At 38.8% G+C, this 10,565-nt stretch overlaps 1 protein-coding gene across 3 annotated transcripts in view; it reads right to left on the reverse strand.

The window, feature by feature from the left end:
- The window catches only part of Rap2l (Ras-associated protein 2-like), a 182,733-nt gene that overhangs the window by 144,806 nt on the left and 27,362 nt on the right, over positions 1–10,565 (reverse strand). Inside the window, exon 1 of one of the 3 annotated variants that reach the window (XM_067100635.1) lies at positions 1,232–1,448. The exons of the other annotated variants lie outside the window; for them this stretch is intronic. The gene's annotated coding sequence lies outside the window, so the exon portion shown is untranslated. Of the gene's footprint in view, positions 1–1,231; positions 1,449–10,565 lie in introns of those variants that run through there. 3 annotated transcript variants of the gene reach the window in all.

Below are 10,565 nucleotides of genomic sequence, written 5' to 3' on the forward strand. Positions count from 1 at the left end.
ATATATATATATATATATATATATAATATATATATATATATATATATATATATATATATATATATAATCACGCACGCGCGCACACACACACACACACACACACACACACACACACACATATATATATATATATATATATATATATATATATATATATATATATATATATATATATATATATATATATATATATATATATGTGTGTGTGTGCATGTGCGGGCGAGCGCATGAATGTATTTATAGCACAGACTAAGTATTTTAGCTTTCAAGTAAACTCATGAATAAACCAGTTTTATCGTTAAAGGATATTTAAGTCTCCGGTGATACAGGACCAGTTCGACAATTTAACTAACCTGATAGGCTAACACATGTGACAGTATCACTTCGTTGTAACACAAAGACTACCTGAACCAACCTCCCTTTCAAACTAACCTTAAAACTGATTAAACACAGTAACATTAATGACCAATTGATGAGACGTATTAGTTGTGCTAACTAAAGTTCTTAATGCGAGGAAACATCTTTACTCCTGAGTATAAAAAACTAGAATGTATTCGAGTGTATCATCTGTGGAAGTCAATGGAAGCATCTACAACAAAAGCCAATGCATAAGTATCTATCACAACAGCTACATCTACAACCGTCACAGGTGTTGGCCACGAAGGTCTTCCTCCAAAAATATATGACCACTCTTCACAAGGGGAACCATGCGGCACCTAAGATTCAATATTCATAGCCTATCACCAGTAAGGGGAATTTAACAATCTCTTATTCACCGTGCATAAATTTACAATTTCCCTTTATTTCTAAACACTGGCCTTCTGTCTACCTTTATTTCTACGCGCGTACATGGGCACACATACACATACAAAACACGAACACAAACACCAAAAATCCCAGTGTGCATTATTATACAAGTGCTACACGTACCATAAACTTTTTAAGGAGACGCGATATTTCTTAAACTATTGAAAATGTAACTAAAATCAAACATATTCCAGGACGAAAGCCAATGTTATGTCGATCACAAATCGCTCTGCTTTGTAGTCAGCAATCGCAGTACTTTCTGAAAGAGAAATCTGTTTTCTGTAAATCCCTAACCAACGATTTCTCCATTTAAATTTTGACATGCTTTGCCGTTATGTTTCCGTGGTAACCCTTTCAAGAACACGAGCTGTAAATATCCTTGTAAAGCTCCTGCAGTTGTTAATCAAATAATAAATCACCGTACCTATTCCAGAGGTGTTGTCAGTCGAACATCCTTTGCTTGGAAATGAAGAATACAAGGCGAATGATTAACACTGATGACTTATAAGTGTCACAAATTCCTTGTCATTATCACATTCAAAAAGTTTCAATAACACTTTAACACTAGCTTCTCACTTTCACATTCTACCAAGCTGGCGACTGAAGAGCAGTTAACGCTACCACGGCTTAATCTATACTCTGAAACTTTAAGGTCTTGATATATGGTAAACGCACAAACAGGAAATGGAAGCGATAACAGAGCCGGAGAATGAGTGTTGTGCCACTGACAGACTGACTCATCAGAGCGAGTGATTAAGAAACGAAACGCCCGATAGGACGTGGTCAAACCATCCGAATTATCGAGTCCTCACTCTTATCTGGGACAAACACACAATGGATCCCCATTAGCCTAACCTTATGTGTACGGAGTAAATACGCGTATTATTAATACAGTGGAATTTACTCCCTACTGGGACAGAACTAGATATAAGGACTTATCTCCCACTACAAAGGGTAAACGTGTACTGTTAAGATTACCAACATTACTACTATGTAAACGGTGAAGTTATCAGCTGACCTCGAAGGGATAAGGCAGTACAAAGGATATATTAAGCAATTTAAGACCGAAACTTTCACTGAAAGCTTACGAATGTATAAAATTGATGCTGCTTCTTGATAACTTTTGACAGCATGTTAAATCTTCTCACTTCCTGCATTACCTTTCAAACACGTAGGAGACACCTGGCCCGGAAATTCCTCTGTTAAGCATACCAGTGCATAACAAAATTATGATTGCACAAATATATGAATGTGAATTCAATATACAGATGAGGAATAATGTTGCATTTTTACGTGCACTTCGAAAATGATTCTTGGCCTAATAAAATCAACCAATATTATTAGTGTAAGGTGAAAAAGGTCAACGACTTCTAACAAACCTAATGATAAAAATAAATTGTAGAATAAGAAGCAAACACATGCCCAAGACAAGTAAAGAGTTCTATGAAAATGTTTCAAACCAGGCAGGATTAACCCTCGGCGCTAACAACTGAAATCTCACTCAACGTGAGAAAATAATGATTTTAATCAATACAATTCCTCCTGTTTTTCATTTTAAAAGTCAAGTGGTTTACACAAAGTAAAAATAAATACTAGTTATTAAACCATAACAAAATCATTCACGAAAAGACCTTAAACTACATTGGAAAAGTAATCAAACAAATAACTTGAATACACATCAACGCAGCTTTCATAAAGGTTATTCTCCCAGACACTGGCTACCCGAAAGAGTATCCTCCTTGCCTCTTAAGACATGCTGCTGTTGCCTTTCTTCTTGCTGCCAAGTTACTCAATTGGAAAAGCAGTTTAATCTGACAAAAAATGCTAAGGAGACAACTATAAGGAAAACATCCCCCACCAATTACAGTAGCCTATATATCAACTGTAGACGATAGAATCATAAACAGGTAACCGGAAAGAACTCAATGAGCTAATGTACAAGCATGTAACTTTCACCACCAGTCTTGTGTACAAACGTGTATCTTTCACAGCCAGTCTTCTTTACAAGCATGTAAACTTGCACCACCAGTCTTATGTACAAATGTGTATCTTTCACCATCAGTCTTATGCACAAACTTGTATTTTTCACCAAGCCTTATGTACATAGTTGAATCTTTCATCACCAGTCTTATGTACAAACTTGTATGTCTTTTCACCCGCCTTATGTACAAAGTTAGATCTTTCATCACCAAGTCTTATGTCACAAACTTGTATCTTTCTACCCGCCTTCTGTACAAAGTTGAATCTTTCATCACCAGTCTTATGTACAAACTTGTATCTTTCACCACGCCTTATGTACAAAGTTGAATCTTTCATCACCAGTCTTATGTACAAACTTGTATCTTTCACCACCAGTCTTCTGTACAAACATGCATCTTTCACAACCAGTCTTCTGTACAAACATGCACCTTTCACAACCAGTCTTATGTACAAACACGCATCTTTCACAACCAGTCTTCTGTACAAACACGTATCACTCACAACCAGTCTTCTGTACAAACACGATCTTTCACAACCAGTCTTATGTACAAACATGCACTTTTCACAACCAGTCTTATGTACAAACACGCATCTTTCGCAACCAGTCCTGAATCACGATAAAGGACTTGCAGCATTAACGCCTGTCTGAAAACCCGTAAAAAACACGAAGTTAATACTAAACTTGGCCTTGGATATCTACGAGCAATCCGATTCTATTGAACGGAAAGGTTATCTACAGGATGGAGCCACAGAAGGGTAAGTAAACAAAACCCAGCAAACAGCATGCTCGGCAGTCAATCAACTTAAAACCGATTATATACTTTCTGTTTTCACCATTTTGAACAAAACAGAAATCTCCATGAACTTGCGTGTTGAGTTTGAACTGAAGTCACATTTTTCGATAAGTCGACAAGAGCACCCTATATATATATAACACAAAGTCAAGAAGAAAATAAGAAAACTTGTTGCTCGAGTCAATCCAAACAGTCAATTGTTTAACTTGCTCACTTTATTGCCAATGAAGTTTACTCGGAAGCTACCTCGCTCCCCGGCGCTTGAGGTCATGAAAGGTTCCTCTAAACGTGGCGTAATCCCGAAATTTACTCACAAAGAAGTATTGCCAAGTACAGAATTATAAACTATGAATAAATTGAATTTACTTCGTTGGAGAGTGTCTCATCAACTAGGAAGTTAAGTCCAAAAAGCACATATTCATTACAATATAAACATGTAAGGCAGGAACAAAATCGTATACACAACTCTCTCTCTCTCTCTCTCTCTCTCTCTCTCTCTCTCTCTCTCTCTCTCTCTCTCTCTCTCTCTCTCCTTCGATTAAACCATTTTTCCCTTTAATAACAATTACCCAACCAGGCCACACCAATAAGCAGATCCAAATGAAAACCGGATTTGTTTACATGCACAGAAGAGGAGTTAATAAGGCTCGTTACGACAAGAAACCAAGACGCTTCGGCAAGCATTTGCATACTTAAGAGGGGGAAGGAAGAAAAGGAGAGGTGGTGGGGGTGGGGGTGGGGGTGAGATGGGGGGGAGTTAGGACTAAGGATGAGATAAGTCAAGGAAATCAAGGTGGCTCAAAGGCATGAAACAGATAACGCGATAAAGTTATCAGGTAAGAATGTAATGAATAATTTCGTCGTAATGACACAGTGGCACGGCAATTAAAATCATTATTTTAATTTATTCCACTTTCTGAACTCTTGCCCCCAAACATCTACTAAAGAAGTTAAGAGGTCTCTGCGGTTATTACAAATCCATCCGTGTGTTACCAAGAAACACGTGGCCCCACCATCCATTTGAGAATTTATGGAGTCACGGTGACTATTATTCTTAAATACCATCCGCAATACAATAAACCTCTTCATATAAAAAATTATAACATAAAACGTACATACTAAATTCACTACAACGAAAGTTAAATCTAAAGTGTACAGTTCTTCGACATTCTCAATGACCTAAGCAAACCATCATCCATTCATGCATGTTACCAAGTTTAATATGAGCTGGGGCCAGCATTCACTTCATACTATTATGCGTAATATGCAAGACAGTATGAAGACCTCTGATAATTATCTATTCATGCCAATACCAGGTATGGGCTGCAGCAGGCATTCAGAATAGAATGGAATATGAGGTCATTCGGCGCTGAAACGGAAACTGAAATTGACAGTAAAACGTTTGAAAGGTGTACCAGGAGGAAAACCTGGCAGTTGCGCTATGAAACATTTGTTAGGAGGGTGGAAAGGAAGATGGAAGTAACAGAATACGAACGGAGGTACAGTAAAAGGAATGAAAGGGGGTTGCAGCTAGGGGGCGAAGGGACTCTGTAAAGAACCTTAAGCAATGCCTACAGTGCACCGCATGAGGTGCCTTACGGCGTTACCCCGATCCTACGGGGAAAGCAGGCATTTAGTTCGTAATACTGTGTGCGTACGTTTGTGTTCACGCAGGCAAGCGTTCAGTTCACTGCATGAACTCACGCATGCGTTCAGTTGTTAGCCCTAACTCACTCGAAAGAAGTTTTACTTCGACAACAAGCAGAAACTGAAGCTTTACCTTTACAACTAGCAGAGGATGAAGCTTTACCCTCACAACAAGCAGAAGTTGAAGCTTTACCTTTACGACAAACAGAAGCTGAAGCGTTAACTTTACAACAAGCAGAAGATGAAGCTTTACCTTTACAACAAGCAGAAGATGAAGCTTTACCTTTACAACAAGCAGAAGATGAAGCTTTACCTTTACAACAAGCAGAAGATGAAGCTTTACCTTTACAACAAGCAGAAGATGAAGTTTTACCTTTACAACAAGCAGAAGATAAAGCTTTACCTTGACAACAAGCAGAAGATAAAGCTTTGCCGTTGCAACAAGCAGAAGCTAAAGCGTTAACTTTAGAACAAGCAGAAGCTGAAGCGTTAACTTTACAATAAGCAGAAGATGAAGCTTTACCTTTACAACATGCAGAAGATGGACCTTTACCGTTACAACAAGCAGAAGCTGAAGCTTCACTTTTACAACAAGCAGAAGCTGAAGCTTTACAGTAACAAGCAGCTTTACCGTTACAACAAGCAGAAGATGAAGCTTTACCTTTACAACAGGCTGAAGCTTTACCTTTACAACAAGCTGAAGCTTTACCTTTACAACAAGCAGAAGATAAAGCTTTACCTTTACAGCAAACAGAAGCTGTAGCAACAGCAGTTTCATCCAGATACAGAGTCCATTCCATTTACAGCTTAGCTCGAAACCGCCGGATAATCCCGTGAGTTCGAGAACAAATCCCATTATCTTTTACAGGCCAAGAATGCCGAATAAGCAGGTCCTCCACAGGCACTCGAAAACCATGACCTACCCCTCAAATGAAGACATTACGAGAATGTGGCCGCAGAGTGAATTCTGGTATCTGGAAGGAACGTCCGCATTTGATACCCATCCTAGTCCCCGTCGCAGAGAGAGAGAGAGAGAGAGAGAGAGAGAGAGAGAGAGAGAGAGAGAGAGAGAGAGTTGCACCGCACATATAGGAAAACTTAGATGCAAACGAAAATAATTTACGATCAAGCCTTATCGTAAAAACCTTATGAGAAATTCTCCGATATTACAGAGAGAGAGAGAGAGAGAGAGAGAGAGAGAGAGAGAGAGAGAGAGAGAGAGAGAGAGAGAGAGAGAGTGAGTTGCACCACACATATAGGAAAACTTAGATGCAAACGAAAATAATTTACGATCAAGCCTTATCGTAAAAACCTTATGAGAAATTCTCCGATATTACAGAGAGAGAGAGAGAGAGAGAGAGAGAGAGAGAGAGAGAGAGAGAGAGAGAGAGAGAGAGAGAGAGAGAGAGGCATCCTACAATTATGGGTATATATTTTCAGACATTGCATGAAAATATTGGAAAGCATATGGCAAAAGGGGTATGTGATCAGCAAAAGCTGAAAAAATACATCTAATTTATATTTTACATCAGTGAACGAATTTTCATCCATATTTCCCAACGGCTGAGCTTACACAAGCTTTTAATACTGAACCTTCTGAAGGGAGGGACAAAAATAATCCTCACACGTAACCCAGATTAAACTCCTCCAAACAGAAATATAAACCCCTCGATTCCGCTCTTCAAAGAGCACAAATCTCGCAGAGTTTGAGAAACCTCGTCAGTTAAATTTCCATTAAGGATTTTTTTTTTTTTTTTCCCTTCCGCGACATTCAACCAGCAGTCTCGGCTCTCCTCCTGTCGGCTTCGCATTGAATGAACATTAAACTCAAGTTCTATATGCGCACGCATAAATACATACATACACATATATATGTATATATATATATGTGTGTGTGTATATATATATATATATATATATATATATATATATATATATATATATATATATATATATATATATATATATATATATATATATATACACATGCACAAAGGTTCATAATGCCATTAACACCTGAAATCTTTTAAGCTGACTCTCTCTCTCTCTCTCTCTCTCTCTCTCTCTCTCTCTCTCTCTCTCTCTCTCTCTCTCTCTCTCACAATAATACAATAATCCAACTGAGCTGAATCTGGTGGTTTTGAAGTAACGGTTATATCTTATCTCTGAGTAACCTCAAGTGTCTTAATTCCTTCGCTATAAAATTAATTGAAGTAAAGACCTATAATACAAATGTAATATAAGTACCACTTTCTATGGGTTAAATGTAATTTTAAACCGTAACACAAATTACATTTCAAATGGTTGCGAATGAATTCCACTCGTAACTTAGAGTAATACCAAATCATTATGACAATTTCTGCCATTCGTAACAGACTGGAGTTCCTTCTCGCAGTCTCATCAGCAACTCGTCCGGTCCACCTCTCCCACAACTCATAACACACACAATGCACTCACTCACGCGTACTGACTTCCTATATGAACTCAACCTTCTTACAACCCACTAACCACTTCATCTACATTATTCCCGTCTCTCTGTGGCCTTGAAACTTTTACCACGCGTCGTTTGCAAGGCGATTTCCAAACATTTCTCTACTACTGCGTCTGCCATATAAGGAAACACTTTCATCTTGCTTAACTTTTTTTTTTAATATCCTTCCATATATACTCTTCAACCTTCACTCTGTTTGGTATAAACCAGTATATTCCTCTTTATGATAATCACTTGGTATTCTTCGTGGGTGTGTGTATTTACACGGGTTTATATGCGCACGCATAGGTGGGTATGTATGTATGTATGTATATATATTTATATAATACATATATATATGTATATATTTATATATAACACATACATATATATATATATAATTATATATATACATTACACATATAATATATAACAAAATATATATCTATAAAAATTACATACGATTTATATTGGGTGATCACATAGAAATACCACACGCTGTTGGCATAAACCCCCGGAACATCTAAGTGGGAAGCGAGGGGGGCACCCTCTAAAGCCACCCACACACGGAGGAAAGTCAGCTGTGTGGGTGTGTGTGTGTGCGAGTGTCAGTGCGCATATACACACACCACTTTATCTGGACAAGCACGAATGCGCGAGTATACATATACAATGCACTATACAATACACTACACTCAATGTATACCTCCACTTCAAAAGGGATAATCCACCGCCAGGTCCGAACAATTACACTTCAGGTGGGAGTTTATTTTGCCATCCGGACTATGACCCAGTTTCCCCACTTGACGACACAATGCCTTTAATATTTGGCCGGACTGCACACACACACAGACACACACACACACACACACACACCAAGGTATTTCTGGAAGCCGACGGAGCCCGAATACACAAGGAATTACGGATCACCACGCCATGAATATAACCTTGCCAATACGAGAGAGAGAGAGAGAGAGAGAGAGAGAGAGAGAGAGAGAGAGAGAGAGAGAGAGAGAGAGAGAAATTTGCAACTTATATATTTCGAACTCAGGCGCCAACGAAAATAATTTCCAATTAAACCTTATAGCAAAAGCCTTATGGGAAATCCTCCGATAGAGAGAGAGAGAGAGAGAGAGAGAGAGAGAGAGAGAGAGAGAGAGAGAGAGAAGAAACTTTCCCCGTACATATTGGAAAACTTAGATGCAAACAAAAACAATATCCGATAAAACGTAAAAACCTTATGAGAAGTCTCCAATAACACACACAGAGAGAGAGAGAGAGAGAGAGAGAGAGAGAGAGAGAGAGAGAGAGAGAGAGAGAGAGAGAGAGAGAGAGAGATGCAGACTGGTTTCCTGGATAAGGGGAAGGGGTGAAAGTCAGAGGGCCTTCCATTTTCAACAGAATGATTAATCGTTCGGCCGGTATTGCCTACTAATCTACTTTCTCAATCCAAACTGTTCTAAAAAATTCTCCTCTCGAGTCAACTGGTGTCAATCATTCTGGCCTTTCGAAATACAGAAACATGAAAATTAAATCATTATTTGCATCCAACATTGAGTAAATCACAAGATATGTGCGAGCGAATGCTGGAAGATGTATATACGAATACGAGAATATGAACATAGGAATATCAGAATAACAGCAAAATAATACCGTACCAGGTAGAGCCTAATACTGGAATAAAACAGAACAAATATCACTATGTGGGCTAAATGAGAGAGAGAGAGAGAGAGAGAGAGAGAGAGAGAGAGAGAGAGAGAGAGAGATCCCATACCAAATGCTGATGTAATTACCAGCCATCTTAATCGAACCCTAAAAGACACGACATCACTTAACAATGAACAATCATCCTTTATTGTGAACGACTCGACCGAACCTTAATCCTTCCCTCAGTTCATTTGCCGACGAACGCGACTTCGTTCATTTCCCTCCCACTGGAATTGGTGAATACGTACTCTCGGAAAGGTTTAGCAACATTTTCAAATTCATTTCCGCGAAGGACGTACAAATCTGAAATTCCCTCAGACCCTTACGCGGAGAGAGAGAGAGAGAGAGAGAGAGAGAGAGAGAGAGAGAGAGAGAGAGAGAGAGAGAGAGAGAGAGAGAGAGAGAGAGACGCTCTCGAAAGGTTTCACAACATTTTTCAAATTCATTTCCGTGAAGGACGTACAATCTGAAATTCCTCAGACCTTGCAGTTTGGCTCCGAAGGTTTCGCAACATTTTCAGATTCATTTCCGCGGAGGACGTACAAATCTGAAATTCCCTCCAGATCATACGGAGAGAGAGAGAGAGAGAGAGAGAGAGTTTGAGAGGCTCTCGAAGGTTTCACAACATTTAACATTTCAAATTCATTTCCGCGAAGGACGGTAAAAATCTGAAATTCGCTCAGACCTTCACACAGAGAGAGAGAGAGAGAGAGAGAGAGAGAGAGAGAGAGAGAGAGAAGCTCTCAAAGGTTCATAACATTTTCAAATTCATTTCCATAAAATGCGTAAAAATCTGAAATTCGCTCAAACCCTTACGAGAGAGAGAGAGAGAGAGAGAGAGAGAGAGAGAGAGAGAGAGAGAGAGAGAGAGAGAGAGAGAGAGAGAGAGTGCAAAAGCTTTGGGCCAAAAATTATGAAGATGAAAACAAATTGCGTCATCCCGGAAGAAAACTCTTCGCCCATCTTCAACGAGGAAAAAATCTCAAGAAGGGCCTTTTTGATGAGCTTTAAATAACAGTTTCCAAGGGACATTTTTTTTCTTTCTTTTTTTAAGAGATATAGCTGTAATGTCTAAACAGGCGCATTATCAAAACATGCATTTTAAAGAGGGACATCTCCATCTCAAGTGATATACGAGAGAGAGAGAGAGAGAGAGAGAG

The sequence above is a fragment of the Macrobrachium rosenbergii genome, chromosome 56, assembly GCF_040412425.1.
Source record: "Macrobrachium rosenbergii isolate ZJJX-2024 chromosome 56, ASM4041242v1, whole genome shotgun sequence".
Lineage (NCBI taxonomy): Eukaryota > Metazoa > Arthropoda > Malacostraca > Decapoda > Palaemonidae > Macrobrachium > Macrobrachium rosenbergii.